The sequence below is a fragment of the Pseudophryne corroboree genome, chromosome 11 (genome assembly GCF_028390025.1).
Source record: "Pseudophryne corroboree isolate aPseCor3 chromosome 11, aPseCor3.hap2, whole genome shotgun sequence".
Taxonomy (NCBI): Eukaryota; Metazoa; Chordata; class Amphibia; order Anura; family Myobatrachidae; genus Pseudophryne; species Pseudophryne corroboree.
The window spans coordinates 147683238-147709626 of NC_086454.1; the positions used below are offsets into that span (position 1 = coordinate 147683238).

Below are 26389 nucleotides of genomic sequence, written 5' to 3' on the forward strand. Positions count from 1 at the left end.
ACCTATGCAGATTGGGCGCTCTCGCCTCACAGAGGAGGAACGACTTCGTCGTCGACAGGGTAACCTCTGCATGTACTGTGGGTCCTCCGAACATTTAGTTAAATTCTGCAAACTCCGACCGGGAAACTCTCGCCTCCTAGCTTATTCAAGAGAGGTTAAGCTAGGAGTTACTCTAGAATCACGTTCTGGGAAAGAGCCGACCTTGTCTATTCAATTAGAAGTTCCAAGTTCTACAGTGAAAGTTTCAGCTCTCCTAGATTCCGGGGCAGCCGAGAACTTCATCTCCTCAGCCTTTGTCATGCGGTCTAAAGTTCGAACCATGCCTCTGGAAGCAGCAGTTGCCGTTACAGCAGTGGATGGAAGTCGAATTCCAGATGGTATAATTACTCATCGAACCGTATGTCTCAAGATGAAAGTTGGTGAGCTCCATTCCGAATACCTCTCCTTCTACGTGATTCCCAAAGCCTCTCAAGATGTGATACTTGGTTTACCTTGGCTGCAGAAACATAATCCTCAACTCAATTGGCAAACCATGGAAGTCCTTTCATGGGGTAAATCTTGTACCAAGGACTGTGTAGCTGCAATTGTACCTCTTCGGTCAATTAGCCTTTCCGATCTACCTCCGGTGTATCAATCCCTTGCGGATGTTTCCAGTAAGCAAGCAGCAGACTCTCTACCTCCTCATAGTGAATGGGACTGCCCAGTCGTCCTGGTTCCGGGCAAGACCCCTCCTAGGGGACAAATTCATCCGCTATCCATCCCAGAGACGCGAGCTATCCGGGATTGGTCCACTCCTACAACTCTCAAGGGGATTCAGCGATTTCTTGGCTTTGCTAATTTCTATAGGAGATTCATTAAGAATTATTCTACGTTAGCTGCTCCTATCACAGCCCTAACTCGCAAGGGAGCAAATCCTACGAACTGGTCTTCTGAAGCAATCAAAGCCTTCTCTGATTTAAAGCAAGCCTTTGTGTCAGCCCCCATTCTTCGACAGCCTGAGTTGAATCGTCCCTTTCTATTAGAGGTGCATGCATCTACAGAAGCAGTAGGAGCTGTGTTGTCACAAGTCTTTGAAGATAAAAAGGTCCATCCCTGCGGATATTTCTCCCGTAAGTTCCTCCCGGCAGAACGTAATTATGCAATCGGTGACCAAGAGTTACTTGCCATCAAGTTGGCATTTGAGGAGTGGAGATACCTTCTAGAAGGAGCTCAACATCGCATTACAGTTTATACTGATCATAAGAATCTTCTATATCTGCAGTCAGCTCAGTGTTTGAATCCACGACAAGCTCGATGGGCGCTTTTCTTCTCACGATTTGATTTCAAACTCACCTATCGTCCAGGGTCTCAGAACAAAAAGGCAGATGCCCTTTCCCGGCCCTTTGCTTCTTCTGAATTAAATGATGCTACCACGAATCAAGCCATTGTGAATCCTACGTCCTTTTTAATGACTCGAACCTCTCCAGTTCCTCCGCCTGGCAAGACCTTTGTTGCCACAAGTCTCCGAAAACGGCTGCTTACCTGGGCTCACTCCTCTTCCTTCATGGGTCATCATGGGGTTCTAAAGACTCTCGAATTTATTCAACAGTCTTATTGGTGGCCACGTCTCAAAGCCGATGTCCAAGAGTTTATAGCAGCATGTCCTAAATGTGCCCAACATAAGAGTCCAAGAAGTTCTCCACCAGAGTTTCATCCTTTGCCAGCCCTAGAGGTTCCAGCAGCAGATCAAGAGCTTCAACGTCTATCTAGCATCTGGAGTTGTGTACGTAAGTCCTTGGTCAAAACTTCCACTCGTTATAAATCTTTTGCAGATAGAAAACGTAAAGCTGTACCGAATTACTAAGTGGGAGACCAAGTTTGGATTTCTACGTGCAATCTCAAGTTCAAAGTTCCTTCTAAGAAATTTGCTCTCAGGTTTATTGGTCCATTTCCCATTGTAAAGGTACTCAACCTTGTGTCATACAAAGTCGAATTGCCACCGTCTTTGAGAATTCCTAACGCCTTTCATACATCTTTACTGAAGCCTTTGATTCTCAATAAGTTCCGTACTACCCAGTCCAAATCTCCTAAAGTTCACTCTTTGCAGAATGAGGAATTTGAAGTTAAAGAGATTGTGGACTCACGTTCCCGATATGGTCGTTTACAGTTTCTGGTCGACTGGAAGGGTTACGGTCCGGAGGAGAGATCCTGGGTTTTCTCTGAAGATGTTCATGCTCCAAGACTGGTACAGAAATACTTCTCCAAAAATCCTGACAAGGTTCAAAGGTGTTCGGAGACCACCCGTAGAAGAGGGGGTACTGTCACGAACCGGTCTCTCACCTCTGCGGGTTCTGGGGTTCATCCATTGCCAGTGCGGTTGCTTGCGGTGCTGTGCGCCCGTGTGGGGACACGGCGTGATCAATGGCACAGGTGATGCAGAGTCTGGGAACTGTGAGTGCGGGGACCAAATGGCCTAAGGCACTGCGGTGTGTCTGCTGTATAGGAGGTGGCCATGTTGGAGACCAAATAGCTAATACAGAGCACTTGTGAAAACACCTGTGGGCAGGTGTAAGCCAATCCTGTGCTTGTGCTGCCTTTAAGTAGGCTGGGATTATGTTACTCTGGGCCAGTGCTTTGTTGTATCAAAGCTGTGCTCTAGCTCTGAACTCTCTCCGTGCATTCCTGTGTGATTCCCGTGGTCCAGATATCGCCTCCGTTCCCAGAGGTCCGTTTGCAGCCTTCACTGCCAAAGATCTACCGGCTCTCCATTGTGCTATCAGTCAATTGCACACCTATTGGAAATACTTGGATTCCCAGTGTCCTGCATGAGGTTACCTTGTCAGTCTGCCTATCCTACAAAGTCTGCAGGATCTCATTTCTCTCAGCTGTTCGTTTGTTCAACTCTGCATTTAACCCATTCATCACCTTGTCTTCTACTACAGTTTCACAGTGATCTCCGGAACCCGCAAGTAACCCAATTCAGTACTTTTTGCTATGTTGTCATTACAAGGATAATTCATCAGTCTCTCAGTTAACTCTCAAAGCTTCATTGCTAATCCTTACAGTTATCTCTTCATGTCTGCATTATCCAGTTAATAACATTCTACAGTTCAGCATCAAAGTTTGTTTATATTTGCTATGTTGTCATAACAAGGATAATTCTTCACAGTCTCTCAGTTAACTCTCAAAACTCCATTGCAAATCCTTACAGTTATCTCTTCATGTCTGCATTATCCAGTTAATCACATTCTGCAGTTCTGCATCAAAGCTTGTTTATATTTGGACAATCCAACATTTATTCATCAGCTTGTTTTGCATATGTTTCCATGAACATTTCTTTTATTTATTTTTGAGTTTTCTCTTGCATATTATTCCTGCAATACTTCAGTATAATATGATGATTACCAACTTGTCAGTTAACCCTTTACTGAATTATTATTTTGAATAAATATATGAATCGGAACTTTCTTCGTCCTCCCTGCTTTCTTCATAGCCCAGCACCTACACCTGTGGTTGGTTCCGGGTTAACGGATTCACAAAAACACCCGGACCTGACAGAGTGATATGGAAAGGCGAATTTATATAACTTAAGGATAATGGTATTGTATCGCTGGCATGTAACTGCATGTAACTGTATGTAAATGTAAGTTAAATCTGCTTACTGTGTGAGTTGTAATCATAAGAAAAACCAACAGAAGAGAGTTGGAAAGTAGACTCTTGTGTGGGAGCACACAATTCAGAGGATTGAGTGTGTGTTAATCAATACTGATAAAACATAATTTTATTAATTCATTATTAAAAAAAATGGTTATAGGAGTAAGTTATAAATAAGTAGTGTAGCTACGCGAAAATATAGCACTATATTCTATATAATTAGAGTGGTTTTCAATACCACAATGAGAACCGGAAATCAATGTCTTTGGCCTCGTGGTTTTACTGAGATCACAGTAGCACCTCTGTGAAGTATATGACCGTCATTTATTCTACAGCAATCCTATTCAGGATTAGTTAGTCGTAGAGAATTAAATCATGAGTCATACAGAACCGAGTGCTAATTGGTATTATTAGGGATCACTCTAGATCGGGCAGAAGAAATTTTTTGCAGTACCAGGGTGTTCCAGGGTGGTCTCCCATCCGAGTACTGACCCGGCCCTCCACTGCTTGGCTTCCAAGATCAGACGAGATCGGGCATCTCCAGCGGGGTATGTCCGCAATTTTAATCTGCCCATTCAGTCAATCCCAATACCCGTATTGCCACAGTAATGATCTGAGTCAATCGTGTGTAGGATATCTGGATCTCATGTCCATAGAGATGAAATTCTGGCAATATTGATCATATACAGTAATTAAGTACCAGGCCATCCACTATGCAAGTGGACAAATTTATGGAGAGAACAGTTAGCATATACAGGGATTTCTATGCAATGGTATCCGCTTTCATAGCCGGAAATGGATGGTAATAATAAGGCAACAATTATAGCAAACCTATTGCTGTAATAATGGTTGTGTAATCACAAATACATTAGCCTAAAGGTAATTTATATCACACGCACCAGAACTATTTCTCACTGTCTGTGAGCCTCTGAATCCTGATGCATTGGTAAAAGAGATTGAAATTTATACATTTGAGTTGTAATCATGTAACTATAGGTATACTGTACTTTGTAATATATATTGAATCCATATCCTTTTTAATAACAAATATATACATCAATGAGCTTTGGAACTCAGATAATGTGTGGGTGTATTGTTTTCTCTTATGGGATGCAGCGTTTTGCAATGTATAGCGCACAGTCATGGGATATGGTAATAAGAGGTGCAGGTGTTTACAATATATATTAGAGTGGGCATTTTAAATATTTGTGAGAAATCAATTTGGCATTCTTAGATGGGGGCTGGTCCGCGATATCGCGTTCTTAATGATGCGCTGTACATTATAAACGCGACGCTGTGGTCGATCAGCTTGTGATGGACGCATCATAAAAGCTGAGAAAATCATCATATCCGTGTGTATTGTTGTGTTATTAGTAAGATGCTGATATGAAATTCAAGGGACAATGCGTTTCTCATAATATTTAAGATGCAAAAATTTATTTTTATTGTTGCAAAACAAGGTTCAAATAAGTCATATTGTGTTTGATTCAGATTGGATTGCTTATCTGTTAAGTAGGGTTAAAAGTACATTTAAAAGTTGCTGCATAGCCTTGATATAGTTTTTATTTTTAATTCAGGCCTAAAATAACTTCTGGTGCTTGTATGATGTGTGATTTCTTTGTGACAAAGGAAGCCGCATGGTCTGTCCTCCATTTTGGACTAACCACATGGCCTGTCCACCATTTTGTGTAACCCTCATGGGTGTGGAAGGGGGAGGAGCAGCGGCCATTTTGGGAAGGTCATTTTTCTAAATGGCTGATTTTCACTGCTCAGAATAATCAGCTTTCCTTGGTCACATCAAACACCATTTATGAGTTACCAATGCATTTATTTAACCCATGCCATAGTCAATTACAAATAGTTTCAGCTGGGCCTAGTGAGAATTAATAGATGAATACTTGATGTAAGAATTACACACAGATATAAACAAAGTGTTTTTTTTTCTTCTCTTTTTCCTTCCAAGACTTGTAGAATCTGCTTGCTAGTTTAGGATAGCCATTGAAATGTGAATTAACCTGTCCCACTACCCCTCTTGAACAGGCATATGAACCTCTGTTGATATGCAAATTAGAAGCACTGAATGGGTAAATGAGTCTCATAGGAGACCAGTGAATGGTACATATATATAATTATTATAATTTTGTGTATATTTATATCAGTGTATGTTCTGCAAGATAGCTATCTAATCTGAATCATATCATTTAAATTATTGCTAGAGTCATTATAGATCTGTGTGAAATAGAATACATTTGTTGCTATATAGTTAAAACTAAAATAAATGTTTAAGGAAGTAAGTATAAAGACACAAACGCAGGTCTGCATAAAAGTTTATACAGAACAAGTTGTGTTTAGTGGGCAATAGTAGTTAGTATTGCTCACATTTATAGAAGCTGTGTGATTTGTTTTATTGCGGACGCAGGGTTTTGTACACGTGTCTCTGGCAAAGTAAAGGACTGCGCACGCAGCGTAAGAGACACACACGGTCGCGTGTTTGCGCAAAGTGCGTAAGAATGCGGGCGCTATGTACAAATTATACAATAGTGTCGTTTAGTTCAAAGGTGGGATAGTAGACATTTAATACAATAGCACATAACTATCAGATTTCAAAAGCAGATTACTAAAATTTAGTTTAAAAACTGTATTGCCTCTGGGGTAAAGCTGCCAACCTGAATGAATCCAAATTTTCTGTACAGAAAAGACAAAGTGTGCTTGAGAGAGCGAACGTAGGAGTGAGTGGAACTGAACCCCGGAAGTCGGGTCTCGTGGTACATCAAGTAAGAGGAGGCTTGGTGGCGTGAAGTGGCTGACTCACGTTAATATAGATTGAAATATGCAAATCGTGAGGTGATTTGTAGAGGAGCGTGATAGTGCATTGTATTGCGAAGTTTTGAAGTAAAAAGGTTTTTTTTGGTATTACGCTCCGGACTGAGGGTCCCAGTTTGTACAACGACCCGTGGTTGTACGGCAGATAGGTAACAAGTACCTATATGCTGTGCGATTGGACCGCGCATTTGTGGGTGCGATATATATAGCGCAACTGGATACCCCCATACGAACTTTTGCGTAAAATCGCGGTATCATTAGCGCTGTATAGAGCATACGCAAGTGTGATTTGTGTATAAGTGTATAGGGAGTTTTCGCTGGTCTCTCTCAGGAAAATCTCCAGCTGTGTATATTCACTGGAATAGGTAAGTCACTCCTAAACACTTCCAGTGAATAGAAACCAAATAGGGGCCTCGCTGGGTACGCGGTGGTCACTATTGGAGTGAGTCGTGGTACTCAGTGGAGAAGGAGTGGGTGAAAGCGCTCTGAGAACTTTCACCGTCTATTCGTATTGTGCATTGGGGATTGCGTAAAAGGAAAAAGTCCGTGATGGGATCCAATTGCACAAGCGGTGGACGTTTTGTAACCAGGGTTCAGGTTGAAGAGCCGCGGCCCAAGGGGTCAGCGAGGTTTGTTATGTGTGGTAAATATGGATCACACACGGAAGACTTTTTGTCTGAATGGGTATGTATGACTGACAAAGATAGAGTACCAATCCCTAAAGTGGGCAGCTTTGAACCAGAGGTATTGCAGAACTTAAGGATAAGAATATGTCTGATAAAATCCCAAAAACAAAGGGTCAGACATACAAATTGTTTAAACCTGTGACAGCAAGAGGGGTTGGTGAGTTTGATCCTAAGGTATTGCAGGTGGTATGTTTAACCCAGAGGCGTAACAAGCACATGGCGAGCAGGGCACGTGCCCTGGGCGTCGTGGCAGCCCCAAGAGGGGGGCGCCACCAGCACCTGCTCGCCCAATGCACCCACAGCCGCGTCAGTGTGCAGGCATCAGCCAGCGGTTGTAGCCCCCCCCCCCCCGCGGCTTTATATTCGCGGGTCGGTGAGTGGTGGAGCCAACATGACGTTTCTCATTGAAGGGTGTCATATTGGCTCCGCCCCTTCTCCCACTGACCCACAAATCGCGGCAAACGGCCGTGAGGGGGCGGAGCCTAGTGATGAGCATTCCCCTGGTCCTGCCCGAGCCACCAGTCAGCACAGCACTGCCAGTGATCTCCTGCAGCATTCCTCAGCCTCGTTCAGGTGTCCAGGTGTCAGTGTGTGTGTTTGTCTACATGTTTGTGTGTATGTCTTCTACGTGTGTGTATATGTTCAGTGTGTCTGTGTATAATTGTGTGTGTGTGTTTTCCATGTATGTATTATGTGTGTGTATGTGTGTGTTTTCCATGTATGTATTATGTGTGTGTGTGTGTGTGTGTGTGTGTGTGTGTGTGTGTGTGTGTGTATATATATATATATATATATATATATATATATATATATATATTATATGTACACAGTGGTCGAAGTGGGCCGGTATACTGCGCTACGGCATACCGGCACTTCTCCACAGACCTGGAAGTGTGTGTATATATATATATATATATATACATTTTATTTTTTTTAAATTAGCAGTGTGCAGACAGCAGCATGTAGGAAGGAGGCCGGGGGTCCTGGAGGACTCACCCTGGAAGAGGGAGTTGGCTGCGCACCCCGGGAATGGAGACCTGCGCACCGGCTGAAGAGACGCGAGGACCAGGAGAGGACCAACGCCAGGAAGGTGCTGCCCACGCCTACGCCTGTCACCGGAGTGACCAGAGCCGTCCGCACTGAGTGGAGAAGATGCCGCAGAAGAGGAATCCAGCCAGCCGCAGGTGTTAGGTTCCTGGTGCTCAGAACAAGGAAGATGTTGCGTAGTGAGTCCAGAGCACCAGAACGTGATGCTGAAACAAGGTGTGGTGTGGAAATAGCCCCTAGCACCCTACCTCCGTTGTTTCACCCGTGTGGTCCGTTCACGCCTGAGTGACTATGGTTTCTTGGGTCCACGGCAGCCGCGTTTGAAGGGCGGATTAGGTCTGCCCAACTCTGATGCCCCCAGGTCTTAGATTGAGACAAGGTGTGAACCGAGACAGGATAATAACAAGGGGACCTCTAGCTAAAACAAACAGAAGGCTAGGGGCTACTAACAACCCTAAACCTAAATATATGTGCGGCATGCCGCCAAAGGAAAAGAACAACAAAGGAAATGCTGTCCATTCGCCGACACAATACCGTTGTGTACCGGCGGTGACAGCACAAGCAGAACCCTCTGCAAAACACCAGAAACAAATTATAACCAAAGAATACTGCGGCCTGAGCTGACGGACGCGGCAAAGCCGCTACTCACGGAACCGGTACAAATACTGGCAAACGGACAGGAACCCCCAATGTAGCCGACACAGACTCTCAGAACTGGAGGACAGGCAGAATCCCAAACGACAGACCGGTGGACACCAAGAAGCCAGATATTTGACCAGGCACAGACAAAGCCACAGGACTCCTGGACAGGAACGCTTCACGGCAGGACACAGGATCAGACACTGGAATCGACACAGGAACCGACACTCAAAGCAGCTAGACAGACACTGCTAGACAGGAGCTCAGGAACTGGCAGGGACTAGCTCAGAACTCAAGAACTCTGGAACCCAGGAAACCTGGAAATCTGGAAATATCACCAGCGTCTGTGAATTGCACTGAGCCAGCATATAACAGAGAGTCTTAATTAATTATGTCGTGCAGCTGCCCTGTTGCACAACTGAGAGGTGCAATCAACAGACAGGTGAGGCTGAACACATGGGAACAAGTTGCAATCACACGGACTCACCACTGGCAGCAAACAAGAATCTTCTTAAACCAGAGCAACGGGAAATCCTGGCATGCAAGACTACTTATAAACATAAAATAGGAATGAACCACTACCTGTGGTTCATAACAGCAGGACCGGGGAAGGACATCCAACCTTCAGCGGACCGGGACCCTGCAGCAAGGGAGGAGACTGACCAACAACGGGAGCACCAGCATCGCGGAGGACACCCGCTTACCAGAGCAAGGACCCATAGAAAACCCGACTGGCTTAAAAAAGACGGCGTGGAACAGCGGGGAGGATGGCGCAGATCGGGATCCTGCAGCTGGAGAGAAGACCCCCCTTCGGAGCGCAGCAGACCACACTGAAAAGGGTGCATTCCCGGTGCGGTGCTCTGCATCCCGGGTGGCGCCGAAGACGTGGAGTGTCGGAGGTGGCAGAAGCGCCGCAGCTTGGGGTGAGAAATCGCTGTAACACTTCCGCTGCAAAACTCTGCAATTAGTAAATTGAGGGGGTAGGCTCCCCTCACCACAGTGCCCCGCAGGATTAGTTAATTAAGGGGGTAGACTCCCCTCACCGCAGTGCCCCGCGGGCCTTGTTAATTAAGGGTGTAGGATCCCCTCACTCTATAATGTGTATTTCGGCTCATTCTATGTGCTATAATGTGAATTTTGGCTCATACCGTGTGGTATAATATGAATTTCGGCTCATACCGTGTGCTAGTATGTGAATTTCGGCTCATACCATGTGGTGTAATGTGAATTTCGGCTCATATCATGTGCTAGTATGTGAATTTCGGCTCATACCGTGTGGTATAATATGAATTTCAGCTCATACAGTGTGCTAGTATGTGAATTTTGTCTCATACCGTGTGGTGTAATGTGAATTTCGGCTCATACCGTGTGCTAGTATGTGAATTTCGGCTCATACCGTGTGGTGTAATGCGAATTTCGGCTCATACCGTGTGCTAGTATGTGAATTTCGGCTCATACCGTGTGGTGTAATGCGAATTTCGGCTCATACCGTGTGCTAGTATGTGAATTTCGGCTCATACCGTGTGGTGTAATGCGAATTTCGGCTCATACCGTGTGCTAGTATGTGAATTTCGGCTCATACCGTGTGGTGTAATGCGAATTTCGGCTCATACCGTGTGCTAGTATGTGAATTTCGGCTCATACCGTGTGGTGTAATGCGAATTTCGGCTCATACCGTGTGCTAGTATGTGAATTTCGGCTCATACCGTGTGGTGTAATGCGAATTTCGGCTCATATCGTGTGCTAGTATGTGAATTTCGGCTCATACCGTGTGGTATAATGCGAATTTCAGCTCATACCGTGTGCTAGTATGTGAATTTCGGCTCATACCGTGTGGTGTAATGTGAATTTCGGCTTATACCGTGTGCTAGTATGTGAATTTCGGCTCATGCCGTGTGGTATAATGTGAATTTCGGCTCATACAGTGTGGTATAATGTGAACTTCGGCTCATACCGTGTGGTGTAATGGGAATTTCGGCTTATACCGTGTGCTAGTATGTGAATTTCGGCTCATACTGTGTGGTATAATGTGAATTTCGGCTCATACCGTGTGGTATAATGTGAATTTCGTCTCATACCGTGTGCTAGTATGTGAATTTCGGCTCATACCGTGTGGTATAATGTGAATTTCAGCTCATACCGTGTGCTAGTATGTGAATTTCGGCTCATACCGTGTGGTATAATGTGAATTTCGGCTCATACCGTGTGGTATAATGTGAATTTCGGCTCATACCATGTGCTAGTATGTGAATTTCGGCTCATACCGTGTGCTATAATGTTAGAGGGGCACCAGTACTAATGGGTCCTACTACACTGAAGGACACGTCCCCTTTAGAGTGGCCACGCCCCCTTTTTCGGAGCGCGCACATAATTGCATCCTTCACCTTTCCATACCCCCACTTAAAAATGTACACTTCAACCACTGCACCTCCATATATACATACACATCCTGACATCTTTATACACAGTGGCCATTTTTTTCAGTGCGTGCCAGTGGTGTGCGCACATAGTTTCCTTTGTAGTTTTTTGTTTTTTTTTGTTTTTGGGGGGAGGGGGGCGCCATTATTGATCTTGCCCTGGGCTCCAAAAACCCTAGATACGCCTCTGGTTTAACCAAAGTCATATAAGACAAGAATGGAAATATAAGAACTGTTTGAACTTGTAGCAACAATAAATAAGTAGGAAGAAAAACAGAGAATGCAAGTACACCGCCTTATGTAGCTGTGAAAGCAGTTACGGCCAGCATACAAACTATAGAAAATAATAAAAATATGAAAAATATGACTGTAACCTATATATGTACTAATGAATGTTGAAGTTTTATTTAGGAGGAGAAGGTGACCTGATCATTTTCAGACATTTCTCATGTACCCAGAGGAGTATCCAACCGGTAAAAGAAGAGCAGTAGCCTGTGGGGGAAGTGGCTGAGACCAGTGGAACAGGTAAGTATGGTATCATTCGTGTACATATATAGTAAAATAAAATAAATAAAACTAAAAAAATCAAGAAAGTAACGTCAGACATGGAGAAAAACCTGTCCGCACATTAGTATTTGCCAGTAGGAAAGCGGACAGAGACAAGGTAACCCTAGGGTATTTCTTTCAGTTACCATATAAGAAGTATTCATTCCTAGTAATGCCCCTAGTAAAGATGAGCTTGGAAATGTTTGTTGGACCATGTACAGACCCTTAATACGGGATGAGAAGGATTGAATGAAATACTTCGCATAACCTAGAAGCTTGTTAAACTTTTTTTTTGTTTTTGTCTCTTGCAGAAATAGAAAACTCTCCATCTGGATAAGATCACTGGTAAACACTAATTCGGCAAATGGGAGGTGGCTGTCTCTGTGTAAATGGACGGGCTCAATAAGGCATTGAGTGTCAGGGTGCAGACTTCTTTGCAAAATTGAAAAGGGGTCACAGTAGCTAATTTTAGATAGCGTGATATTAAACATCACAAGAATAGTGTTAGGCGCAGAGAACAACAGGTGGAGAGGTTGAGGACGGTAAGTATACTGGCACATACAGGAAAGACCCATCAGTCCAAACCCCAGATCCCTAATGGTCAATAATATGTTACACTTGTAGGAAGGAAGGGCATTTTGCCAGAGATTGTAGGAGTAGTAGGACACATAGTCAATATAGATCCCCTAGACAGAAAACACAAGCCACATTATTAAACACATAGACGGGACCAAGGGACATAGTAAGGAATCATAAGCCATATAGAAAACACAGATTCGGCTAATGGGAAGAACAGAATAAATGCAATTTACTAATGTTACATTTCACTGTTCTAGATGCATGTCCATCACAGGTAGAGAAAATTAACTCACAGATACCGGATTCCCTATGAACTTAGGATGGACAGGACAATGGATTGATGGCTGGGATAGTCCCAGTAGAGATAAGACACACAGAATTTTTTTTTTTTTAAGGGGAGTAGACCAAGTAGAGAATCACTTCCCCGTAGTACCCAATCCAGTTGTCAAATTTTTATAAAATCTTCTCCACCTCTACAAACTCATCTGTCACCAACCTCTATTCTGTTTCTCTACAGTTTTCCTCTTCATCTTTTGCGTTCACACAGGGTGGTACAATACATGGACCCAAGTACAGTTCAAACTCCACATGCCTAGGTCCTTCGGAGTTCTGCCCGAACCCAGTATATCTCAACAGCACGATGACACCAGTATTACTGCAGTGTGCCTTGTCATGCACAAAGGGTGGAGAATGGGAATACTGGTGAAGGGAAATTTTGTATAGACACTGATATGTCTGTTGGTGAATGGCAAACTTGACATTTTCTTTTTCATTTTCTTCTTCTTTCTCTTCTCTAGAGAGGTTTCTTTTTTTCTTTTTTTTTGAGTTATGCTCATGGTACATTGCAAACACACGATAGTTAAATTAAGATACAAAAATTTGTGTACCCTGCAGGAAGAGGCAGTCTGGAGGACAAAGGGGTATGGCCAGGAGTCCTCAGGACTGTGGGCAGGTGGACACGGTAAGCCAGTAGCCCCCAGAGCATACCTTCCAAGTCTAGCTGAGGTGGCACACGGTCTGACTCATCTAGGCAAAGAGGGTAGGTGCAGGCTGATGAGAGCCTACTGGTGTGCGCCAGGATTCTATTCTCATGCAGGTAAGAGAGCAATGACCTGTCTTGCTGGCTTGAGGAAGAATATTGGTAAAGCAATACCAACAGAGCCATCCCATATCCCTCCTGCAGACGGATCTTTTCAGGAAATACAAATCGACTTCGTACAGTTAACACCCTTTAGGAATTATTGTTATGTATTGGTGTGCACTGATGTTTTCTCAAACTGGGTAGAGGCATTTCCTGCCGCCACGGATGCTGCTGTGTTTACCGCAAAGAAAAATTGCGCAGAAATTTGTGTGTAGATAATGGTACCCCTAGAAGTAGGAGCAAAGCTTGAAATTGTACTATTGTGATCATAGATACTGCCACTAGTATTATGTAGCTTCGGAACCACTCCCAGATCTTCACTCGACGAATCACCCTCTTCGAAATTTGTTTTTGTTTTGGTATTTGTGTCTTTTTGGGTTGTTTTTGGAAGACAACCTCATGTCATGATTGATCCGCACAATGATCAGAAATACACCAATGAGTTGAAAGTACAGTACCTTGTTGAGATGAGCCAGCATTTGAGAACTGGACAAAGAACTTGAAACTGTTGATTGCTGGTATGCCAAATGCTAACTGTCTTGATTGTGAACCAAGAGACTGTGTGATTGTTCTTACGCTCAGGTTGCCTAATAGACAGGTGGGAAGGACCATACCAAGATTTGTTGACAGCACTAAAGGTCGCCGAAAGAGAGATTTGGGTCCACTCGTCCCACTGCAAGAAGGTCGCTGACCCGGAGAGAACTCGTGACAAAGTAGTTTATTGCTCACATTCATCGAGTTTGTGTAGTTTGGTAACTGTGTGTTCCAAGTGAACTGTGTGTTCAAAGAGCAAAGTGGAGAGCAAAGTGAACTGTGTTTTCCAAGTGAACTGTGTATTCAAAGAGCAAGGCAAAGAGATCGCAAAAGTATCACCAGAGACTCTGTTCCGTGAAGACTGAGAGGCGGCACTGTTGGACACTACCTGAGCGTACTAAAAGACTGCAGAAAGACCAGTCATTGTAATTGATTAGTTATGAACAAGAGTTGTTTTGTTCTATTTCTCTTTTCTCTCTTTCCCGCTGACAAACATTTTCTTTCAGGATATTCTATTTTTGCAAGGTTTTTTTATGAGGAGTCGAGTGTGGAACTGGAACTGGTTCTGTAGGAAGGAGTGATCTCCTTATAGGATCCCAGGATTAGCCGATCAGTTTGTTAAAGTCAGAGAAAAATCAAAGGTCTAGTAGTTATGGAGTTCAGAGGTAATCAGGAACAGTCAGACAATGGCTATTCACACATTGCAGATAAAGAGCTCATTAATATATGTGGAAGAAAGGTTTATGAGTGGCTCTCCTCGAACTCTGAAGGTTTACGTTATTTAGGAAGGACACTACTACTTATAACCCTTGTTCAATGATTAAACAGACCTAGTATACGTTCCAGAAATGGAAACACAGAAAATGATAGGAATATGTAGATCATGAAAATTTTATATGTCACTGTCACGATTTGTTTGTGTCTTCTTCACCTACCCAGCAGAACCTCAATTGAATCCAAACATCAGTGTACAAAGACGTAGGTACATGTATGTGTGAAATGTTCGTCGCAAATCAGACATTATAGGCCAAAGCACTGTCCCAGCATACTCTATAGGTTGAATGTTGTCCCACACCCAACGAGTGGTCCTGTGACCGCCGAGTGCATATAGAGGATGTCTCGTCCTCCTCCCTGTCTTACCCAAATATAGTCAAGCGTCTGATTTGCAAAATGCATACATACTTGTGTCTAGGTCACCGATTATGGTATGAAATATTTTTTTCTTATGTTAATAATTGATGGCAGTTATTGTTTACTGCCAAAGGGTGGACTGTCGAAGTCAAAAATATTACATAAAGAGAACATACAAACTCTACACGCATATAAGTTGCTATACTTGCAAATATGCGCAGCGAGCACAGCAATATATGGTAACACATGCATTTACACGGACATGCCACAGAGATGGATTCGACACTTATTTCATACAGTACATAATTATAATAATATCAAGCGCCAGACATCATGATGATTTAAAATGATATAATGAATTAATGTCATGAATGTGTAATATTTGAACGAAACAAGATAGACCTGTCATGTTTACTATTGAAACGACCAGATTAATGTGTGGATTCATTTGATACTTGTTATTAAGTTGTAGGACATTGCAACACGGAATTATGATTAAATGTATAAAAGCTAAAATCACTTTTATTAAAACAATAGATATTCCAAACAGGTAATGAACAGGAAACTCAGGCCAGCCCATTTGGACATCCCCAAGGCTGAACCTGTTCAGCATATACAAAGAAACTAGTGACTCAATCATGAATGAGAGTCCCCTCCCCCAGAAACTAGTTAACACATTTTGCTGATCACACAGGAAGGTAGTTCCTGTTTTGGTCTCAGAGTTGTTGTAAGGTCTCAGAGGAAGATGGAGTCCCAGCATTACATTACAGAGAGAGAGAGTGATATGGAAAGACGAATTTATATAACTTAAGGATAATGGTATTGTATCGCTGGCATGTAACTGCATGTAACTGTAAGTTAAATCTGCTAACTGTGTGAGTTGTAATCATGTAACTATAGGTATACTGTACTTTGTAATATATATTGAATCCATATCCTTTTTAATAACAAATATATACATCAATGAGCTTTGGAACTCAGATAATGTGTGGGTGTATTGTTTTCTCTTATGGGATGCAGTGTTTTGCGATGTATAGCGCACAGTCATGGGATATGGTAATAAGAGGTGCAGGCGTTTACAATATATATTAGAGCGGGCATTTTAAATATTTGTGAGAAATCAATTTGGCATTCTTAGGACGTAATAAGAGAGGAAGGGCCCGTGTGCAGTCTTCCTCTGAGCACCCTACTTTCTAGCTGGCAGCACAATGGGACTGAGCATTACGGTCACTAGGAGATCCTATCGCTGTACCAGAGTCCAGTGCACATGAGCAGGTCTCCAGGAAAATGGCACAGTGGCCATTTTCCTGGTGATTTGTGCAGCACTGCTGCGGAATTGCAGAGGGGTAAGTATTTAAGAAATGGGTGCTGGGTGTGTGGTGTGGGCCCGCCTGGACCTAGAAGCCCATGTGCACCACACTGCACCCATTATAAATACGCCAATGTTTTAATATTATTATAAATATTTAAGCAAAGGGAGCAATTGCTTTTACAACAAAGTATTTGATTTGTATCTGCAATTAATTACAAAAATATATATTTTTCCATTTGGCTGTAAAACTGGTTGTGCTATTACTACTGTTGCACCATAGGATCAAAAAATATATTTTTTGATCCGATCAATTATACTATGTCCTAAATAAGTCTATAATAATTCCATAAGTGGGTAAATACTCTTTACTAATGATGTACAGCAGGTGGCTCTAGGGCTGCATGCCTTCACTTGTGGGGTTGCGGTCATTAGGTCGACATGCATTGGGTCGACCACTAAAGGTCGACATGGACTAGGTCTACAGGGTGTCTAGGTCGACATGATAATTAGGTCGACATGTGCAAGGTCGACAGGTCAAAAGGTCGACATGAGTTTATCACAATTTTTTGACCTTTTTCATACTTTACAATCCACGTGGACTACTAATGGGAATGGTAATCTGTGCCGAGCGCAGCGGTAGCGGAGCGAGGCACCTTGCCCGAAGCATGGCGAGCGAAGCAAGCCATGTGAGGGGACGCGGTGCACTAATTGGGGTTCCCCGTCACTGTACGAAGAAAACGACAACAAAAACAGTAAAAAAAAACATGTCGACCTTTTGACCTGTCAACCTTGCACATGTCGACCTAGTGCATGTCGACATTTAGTGGTCGACCCAATGCATGTCGACCCAACGACCCATACCCCACTAGTGGACCCCAGCTCCTTTAGGCTTTGTTTTACACTTGTTTTTTAACAACTTGTATTGTTTGTTTAAAATGCCTGCTATGACATTACAGATAAGCTGTCTCTTTCTTGGATTAAATGTATACTCTAGGTGTAAAAGGGTAATGTGCACCCCTGTGAAGATTAGAGACACCCAATGTGTCCCCTGAATCCAGAGGCCTGTCACTGTATGAAAAGTGTGTGTATAAGACATACGCGCACGCAGGGGGAGATTCCGAGTACCTGGAACCCCCCCCTGCCCGCTGATCACTCAGCGCAGCTGACCAATATACAGATATATTTTATTCTAAGATGAGGCGCTCAGGCAACAGTGTGCCTGTAATGTGGCAGCGCTCCACCCTTATACTGTCCTGCTGCCGTCATCAGCCGCGTCCCTCTGCACTGTCCTCCCACCTGCCACTGAGTCCCGCGTCAGTGCCTATCCTCTTCTCTCCACCCGCGCCGCTCTGCCTGGCCTTCATTGTCCACCCAGCCTAAGTCTTGCTGGGTTGCAGGAGCCCGCTGTAGCCACTGCACAATATGGGTAGCCTTCTCCCGACCTCAGGTAACTGCACCTCACCTCATTCTGCCGCTGATGCTGACTTTCTCTCCCCCATGCCACTATCTCTCTCTCTCTTCCTATGCCCCCTCCCTCTCTCTCTCCCCATGAACCCCACTCTCCATGTTCCCTCTCTCTCATAACCCTCCCAATGCTCCCTCTCTCCATGCACCTCTCCCCCTCCCCATGCCTCCCCATGCTTCTCTCTCCCCATGTCCCCCCCTCTCTCTAACCCCATGCCTCTCTCTTTCTCTGTGTTGCTGCCCGTGCCTCCCTTGTCTCTGTATATGTGTGTATACATTATTATATATATATATATATTTCTCTAACGTCCTAGAGGATGCTGGGACTCCGTAAGGACCATGGGGAATAGACGGGCTCCGCAGGAGGCATGGGCACTTTAAGAAAGACTTTGGACTCTGGGTGTGCACTGGCTCCTCCCTCTATGCCCCTCCTCCAGACCCCAGTTTTAGACTGTGCCCAGAGGAGAATGGGTGCACTGCAGGGAGCTCTCCTGAGTTTCCTGCTTAGAAAGCATTTTTGTTAGGATTTTTTCTTTTTTTCAGGGAGCACTGCTGGCATACGGCTCCCTGCATCGAGGGACTGAGGAGAGAGGAGCAGACCTACTTAAATGATAGGCTCTGCTTCCTCGGCTACTGGACACCATTAGCTCCAGAGGGAGTGAACACAGGTTCGTCCTGGGTGTTCACCCAAGAGCCGCGCCGCCGTTCTCCTCACAGAGCCAGAAGAAACGAAAACAGAAGACGTCTCAGGCGGCAGAAGCCTTCGGTGCTTCACTGAGGTAATGCACAGCACCGCAGCGGTGCGTCATTGCTCCCATACACCTCACACACTCCGGTCACTGTAAGGGTGCAGGGCGCAGGGGGGGGCGCCCTGGGCAGCAATAAAACATCTCTCCTATGGCAAAAGTCTATATACATGTACAGGTGGGCACTGTACATGTATATAAAAGAGCCCCCACCATTTTTTTGTAAGTTTGAGCGGGACAGAAGCCCGCCGCCGAGGGGGCGGGGCTTCTCCCTCAGCACTCACCAGCGCCATTTTCTCTCCACAGCACCGCTGAGAGGAAGCTCCCCGGACTCTCCCCTGCTTGACACACGGTGAAAGGGGGTTTTAAAGTAGAGGGGGGGCACATTATTTGCATTTATACATTAAGCAGCGCTACTGGGTAAACAATCTGTGTTTTTCTCCAGGGTTATATAGTGCTGGGGTGTGTGCTGGCATACTCTCTCTCTGTCTCTCCAAGGGGCCTCAGGGGGAACCTGTCTTCAGAAAAGAGATTCCCTGTGTGTGTGAAGTGTGTCGGTACGTGTGTGTCGACATGTTTGACGAGGAAGGCTCACCTAAGGAGGAGGGGGAGTGCATGATGGTCTGTGGAATGTCTTGAATGCAAATATAAATATACTGCATGAACGATTAGACAAGGCTGAAGCTAGGGATCAGTCAGGTAGTCAGACCATGCCTGTCCCTGTGGCACCAGGACCTTCGGGGTCTCAAAAACGCACCATATCCCAGATCACTGACACAGATACCGACACAGATTCTGACTCTAGTGTCGACTATGAGGATGCAAAATTACAGCCAAAGGTGGCGAAAGGTATTCGGTACATGATTATTGCCATTAAAGAGGTTTTGCATATCACTGAGGAACCCCCTGTCCCTGACACGAGGGTACACATGTATAAAGGGAAAAAGCCTGAGATCACTTTTCCGTCCTCATTTGAACTAAGCGACTTGTGCGAAAAGGCTTGGGAATCTCCAGATAGGAGACTACAAGTTCCCAAAAGGATTCTTATGGCCTATCCCTTTCCACAAAAGGACAGGATACGATGGGAATCTTCGCCGAAGGTAGACAAGGCGCTGACACGCTTATCCAAGAAGGTGGCACTGCCTTCTCAGGATACAGCTTCCCTCAAGGATCCTGCTGATCGTAAGCAGGAGGTTACCATGAAGCACATTTACACACATTCCGGTACTATCGTTAGACCGGCTATGGCATCGGCCTGGGTGTGTAGTGCTGTCGCAGCATGGACAGATTCCTTATCTACGGAACTTGACACCCTAGATAAGGATACCATTCTAATGACCCTAGAGCATATCAAAGATGCTGCTTTATATATGAGGGATGCTCAAAGAGACATTTGTTTACTAAGCTCCAGAATAAATGCTATGTCTATTTCTGCTAGGCGACTCCTGTGGACCCGATAGTGGACAGGGGATGCCGACTCAAAGCGGCATATGGAATCGTTGCCTTACAAGGGGGAGGAGTTGTTTGGAGAAGGCCTCTCGGACCTTGTCTCTACTGCTACGGCCGGTAAATCGAATTTCTTACCTTATGTCCCCCCGCAGCATACTAAAAAGGCACCTCTTTATCAAATGCAGTCCTTTCGTTCCAATAAAAGCAAGAAGGTACGGGGATCGTCTTTCCTTGCCAGAGGAAAAGGCAAGAGAAAAAAAGCTGCATGCAGCTAGTTCCCAGGAGCAGAAGTCCTCCCTTACATCTGCAAAGTCCACCGCATGACGCTGGGGCTTCCCGGGGGGAGTCAGCTCAAGTGGGGGCACGTCTTTGATTTTTCAGCCAGGTCTGGGTTCACTCACAGGTGGATCCCTGGGCTATAGAGATTGTTTCTCAGGGATACAGGCTGGAATTCTTAGACTTGCCTCCTCGCCGGTTTTTCAAATCGGCTCTGCCAGCTTCCCCGTCAGATAAACAGTTAGTGTTGACTGCAATTCAAAAATTGTATCTTCAACAGGTGATAGTCAAAGTTCCTCTTCTCCAGCAAGGAAAGGGGTATTACTCAACCCTGTTTGTGGTCCCGAAACCGGACGGTTCGGTCAGGCCCATTTTGAATCTAAAATCCCTGAACTTGTACTTGAAAAAGTTCAAGTTCAAGATGGAATCGCTCAGAGCGGTCATCGCCAGCCTGGAGGGGGGGGATTGGATGGAGTCCCTGGACATAAAGGATGCATACCTTCATGTTCCGATTTTCCCTCCTCACCAGGCGTTCCTGAGATTTGCAGTACAGGACTGTCATTACCAATTTCAGACGTTGCCGTTTGGGCTTTCCACAGCCCCGAGAATTTTCACCAAGGCAATGGCGGAAATGAAGGTGCTCCTGCGCAAGCAGGGTGTCACAATTATCCCATACTTGGACGATCTCCTCATAAAGGCGAGATCTCGGGAGAAGTTGCTGGACAGCGTGTCGCTGTCGGTGAGGATGTTGCAGGGGCACAGCTGGATTCTCAATATACCGAAGTCCCAGCTAGTCCCTACAACGCGCCTGACCTTTCTGGGTCTGATTCTAGACACAGACCAGAAAAAGGGTTTTCTTCCGATGGAAAAGGCTCAGGAGCTCATAGCCCTGGTCAGGAACCTATTAAAGCTAAAAAAAGTTTCAGTGCATCACTGCACGCGTGTCCTGGGGAAGATGGTGGCATCGTACGAGGCCACTCCCTTCGGAAGGTTCCATGCGAGGACCTTTCAATGGGATCTACTGGACAAATGGTCCGGGTCCCATTTACAAATGCATCAGAGGATCACCCTGTCTCCCAGAGCCAGGGTATCTCTCCTGTGGTGGCTGCACAGTGCTCACCTCCTAGAAGGCCGCAGGTTCGGAATTCAGGACTGGATCCTGGTGACCACGGACGCAAGCCTCCGAGGTTGGGGAGCAGTCACACTGGGAAGAAATTTCCAAGGTCTCTGGTCGAATCTAGAGACTTGTCTCCACATCAACGTCCTGGAGTTGAGGGCCATATACAACGCCCTACGCAAGGCGGAGGCATTGCTTCGGGACAAACCGGTTCGATTCAGTCAGACAATGTCACAGCAGTGGCTCATGTAAACCGCCAAGGCGGCACAAGGAGCAGAGCGGCCATGGCGGAAGCGACCAGGATTCTTCGCTGGGCGGAAGGCCATGTAAGCGCTCTATCAGCTGTATTCATCCCGGGGGTGGACAACTGGGAAGCGGACTTCCTCAGCAGGCACGACCTGCATCCGGGAGAGTGGGGACTTCATCAAGAAGTCTTCGCACAGATCGTGGGTCGGTGGGGACTGCCTCAGATAGACATGATGGCGTCCCGTCTCAACAAAAAGCTAAAGCGGTATTGCGCCAGGTCAATAGACCCTCAGGAGGTAGCGGTGGACGCTCTAGTGACACCTTGGGTGTTCAGATCGGTCTGTGTGTTCCCTCCTCTACCTCTCATACCCAAGGTGTTGAGAATAATAAGACTAAGAAGAGTAAGAACAATCCTCATTGTTCCAGATTGGCCACGAAGGACTTGGTATCCGGATCTGCAAGAGTTGCTCACAGAAGGTCCGTGGCCTCTTCCTCTAAGACAGGACCTGCTGCAGCAGGGGCCCTGTCTGTTCCAAGACTTTCCGCGGCTGCGTTTGACGGCATGGCGGTTGAACGCCGGATCCTAGCGAAAAAAGGTATTCCAGAAGGAGGTCATTCCTACCCTGATCAAGGCTAGGAAGGACGTGACATTGAAACATTATCACCGTATATGGCGAAAATATGTTTCTTGGTGTGAGGCCAGGACTGCTCCTACGGAGGAGTTCCATTTGGGTCGTCTGCTTCACTTCCTGCAAACAGGAGTGACTTTTGGCGTAAAATTAGGGTCCATAAAGGTCCAAATTTCGGCCTTATCCATTTTCTTTCAAAAGGAATTGGCTGAAGTACAGACATTCGTGAAGGGGGTGCTGCATATTCAGCCTCCTTTTGTACCTCCGGTGGCGCAGTGAGATCTTAAGGTGGTATTAAAGTTCCTCAAGTCACCTTGGTTTGAACCACTCACAACAGTGGAGTTGAAATATCTCACTTGGAAAGTGGTCATGTTGTTGGCCTTGGCTTCTGCGAGGCGTGTTTCGGAATTAGCGGCTTTGTCACATAAAAGCCCCTATCTGGTTATCCACGTGGATAGGGCAGAATTGAGGACTCGTCCTCAATTTCTGCCTAAAGTGGTCTCTTCTTTTCATATGAATCAACCTATTGTCGTGCCTGTGGCTACACGGGACTTGGAGGATTCCGAGTCCCTTGATGTGGTCAGGGCTTTGAAGATTTATGTGGCCAGAACAGCGAGGGTTAGGAAAACTGAAGCGCTGTTTGTTCTGTATGCAGCCAACAAAGTTCAAAGCAGACTATTGCTCGCTGGATCTGTAACACGATTCAGCAGGCGCATTCTACGGAAGTATTGCCATTGCCTAAATCGTTTAAGGCCCATTCCACTAGGAAGGTGGGTTCGTCTTGGGCGGCTGCCCGAGGGGTCTCGGCATTACAGTTGTGCCGAGCAGCTACTTGGTCGGGGTTAAACACCTTTGCAAAGTTCTATAAATTTGATACCCTGGCTGAGGAGGACCTCCTGTTTGCTCAATCGGTGCTGCAGAGTCATCCGCACTCTCCCGCCCGTTTGGGAGCTTTGGTATAATCCCCATGGTCCTTACAGAGTCCCAGCATCCTCTAGGACGTTAGAGAAAATAAGAATTTACTTACCGATAATTCTATTTCTCATAGTCCGTAGTGGATGCTGGGACTTCCGTAAGGACCATGGGGAATAGCGGCTCCGCAGGAGACTGGGCACAAAAAGTAAAAGCTTTAGACTAGCTGGTGTGCCCTGGCTCCTCCCCCTATGACCCTCCTCCAAGCCTCAGTTAGGATACTGTGCCCGGACGAGCATACATAATAAGGAAGGATTTTGAATCCCGGGTAAGACTCATACCAGCCACACCAATCACACTGTACAACCTGTGATCTGAACCCAGTTAACAGTATGATAAACGTAGGAGCCTCTGAAAAGATGGCTCACAACAATAAACAACCCGATTTTTTTGTAACAATAACTATATACAAGTATTGCAGACAATCCGCACTTGGGATGGGCGCCCAGCATCCACTACGGACTATGAGAAATAGAATTATCGGTAAGTAAATTCTTATTTTCTCTGACGTCCTAGTGGATGCTGGGACTTCCGTAAGGACCATGGGGATTATACCAAAGCTCCCAAACGGGCGGGAGAGTGCGGATGACTCTGCAGCACCGAATGAGAGAACTCAAGGTCCTCCTCAGCCAGGGTATCGAATTTGTAAAATTTTGCAAACGTGTTTGCCCCTGACCAAGTAGCTGCTCGGCAAAGTTGTAAAGCCGAGACCCCTCGGGCAGCCGCCCAAGATGAGCCCACTTTTCTTGTGGAATGGGCTTTAACAGATTTTGGCTGTGGCAGTCCTGCCACAGAATGTGCAAGCTGAATTGTACTACAAATCCAACGAGCAATCGTCTGCTTAGAAGCAGGAGCACCCAGCTTGTTGGGTGCATACAGGATAAACAGCGAGTCAGATTTTCTGACTCCAGCCGTCCTGGAAACATATATTTTCAGGGCCCTGACTACGTCCAACAACTTGGAGTCCTCCAAGTCCCTAGTAGCCGCAGGCACCACAATAGGTTGGTTCATGTGAAACGCTGAAACCACCTTAGGGAGAAATTGAGGACGAGTCCTCAATTCTGCCCTGTCTGAATGAAAAAATTAGGTAAGGGCTTTTATATGACAAAGCCGCCATTTCTGAGACACGCCTGGCTGACGCCAGAGCTAACAGCATGACCACCTTCCATGTGAGATATTTTAATTCCACAGTGGTGAGTGGTTCAAACCAATGTGATTTTAGGAACCCTAAAACTACATTGAGATCCCAAGGTGCCACTGGTGGCACAAAAGGAGGTTGTATATGCAGTACCCCCTTGACAAACATCTGAACTTCAGGCAATGAAGCCAGTTCTTTCTGGAAGAAGATCGACAGGGCCGAAATTTGAACCTTAATGGATCTTAATTTTAGGTCCATAGACAGTCCTGCTTGCAGGAAATGCAGGAAACGACCCAGTTGAAATTCCTCTGTGGGGGCCTTCTTAGCCTCACACCAGGAAACATATTTTCGCCAAATGCGGTGATAATGTTTCGCAGTTACATCCTTCCTGGCTTTGATCAGGGTAGGGATGACTTCATCTGGAATGCCTTTTTCCATCAGGATCCGGCGTTCAACCGCCATGCCGTCAAACGCAGCCGCGGTAAGTCTTGGAACAGACAAGGTCCCTGCTGGAGCAGGTCCTTTCTTAGAGGTAGAGGCCACGGGTCCTCCGTGAGCATCTCTTGCAGTTCCGGGTACCAAGTTCTTCTTGGCCAATCCGGAGCCACGAGTATAGTCTTCACTCCTCTCCTTCTTATGATTCTCAGTACTTTTGGAATGAGAGGCAGAGGAGGGAACACATACACCGACTGGTACACCCACGGTGTTACCAGAGCGTCCACCGCTATTGCCTGAGGGTCCCTTGACCTGGCGCAATATCTGTCCAGTTTTTTTTTTTTTTGAGACGGGACGCCATCATGTCCACCTTTGGTTTTTCCCAACGGTTTACAATCACTTGAAAGACTTCTGGGTGAAGTCCCCATTCCCCCGGGTGGAGGTCGTGTCTGCTGAGGAAGTCTGCTTCCCAGTTGTCCACTCCCGGAATGAACACTGCTGACAGTGCCACCACATGATTTTCTGCCCAGCGAAGAATCCTTGCCGCTTCTGCCATTGCCCTCCTGCTTCTTGTGCCGCCCTGTCTGTTGACGTGGGCGACTGCCGTGATGTTGTCCGATTGGATCAATACCGACTGACCCTGAAGCAGAGGCCTTGCTTGACTTAGGGCATTGTAAATGGCCCTTAGTTCCAGGATATTTATGTGAAGAGACGTTTCCATGCTTGACCACAAGCCCTGGAAATTTCTTCCCTGTGTGACTGCTCCCCAGCCTCTCAGGCTGGCATCGGTGGTCACCAGCATCCAATCCTGAATGCCGAATCTGCGGCCCTCTAGAAGATGAGCACTCTGTAACCACCACAGGAGAGACACCCTTGTCCTTGGAGATAGGGTTATCCGCTGATGCATCTGAAGATGCGATCCGGACCATTTGTCCAGCAGATCCCACTGAAAAGTTCTTGCATGGAATCTTCCGAATGGAATCGCTTCGTAAGAAGCCACCATTTTTCCCTGGACTCTCGTGCATTGATGCACTGACACTTGGCCTGGTTTTAGGAGTTTCCTGACTAGCTCGGATAACTCCCTGGCCTTCTCCTCCGGGAGAAACACCTTTTTCTGGACTGTGTCCAGAATCATCCCCAGGAACAGTAGACGTGTTGTTGGAATCAGCTGTGATTTTGGGATATTTAGGATCCACCCGTGCTGACGTAGCACTACCTGAGATAGTGCTACTCCGACCTCTAACTGTTCCCTGGACCTTGCCCTTATCAGGAGATCGTCCAAGTAAGGGATAATTAAGACGCCTTTTCTTCGAAGAAGAATCATCATTTCGGCCATTACCTTGGTAAAGACCCGTGGTGCCGTGGACAATCCAAACGGCAGCGTCTGAAACTGATAATGACAGTTTTGTACCATAAACCTGAGGTACCC

At 45.7% G+C, this 26389-nt stretch overlaps 1 pseudogene; it reads right to left on the reverse strand.

Annotated features, from left to right (window-relative positions):
- Positions 1-4075: 4075 nt before the first annotated feature.
- On the reverse strand, positions 4076-4195 carry LOC134971380 (5S ribosomal RNA; annotated as a pseudogene).
- Positions 4196-26389: the final 22194 nt, after the last annotated feature.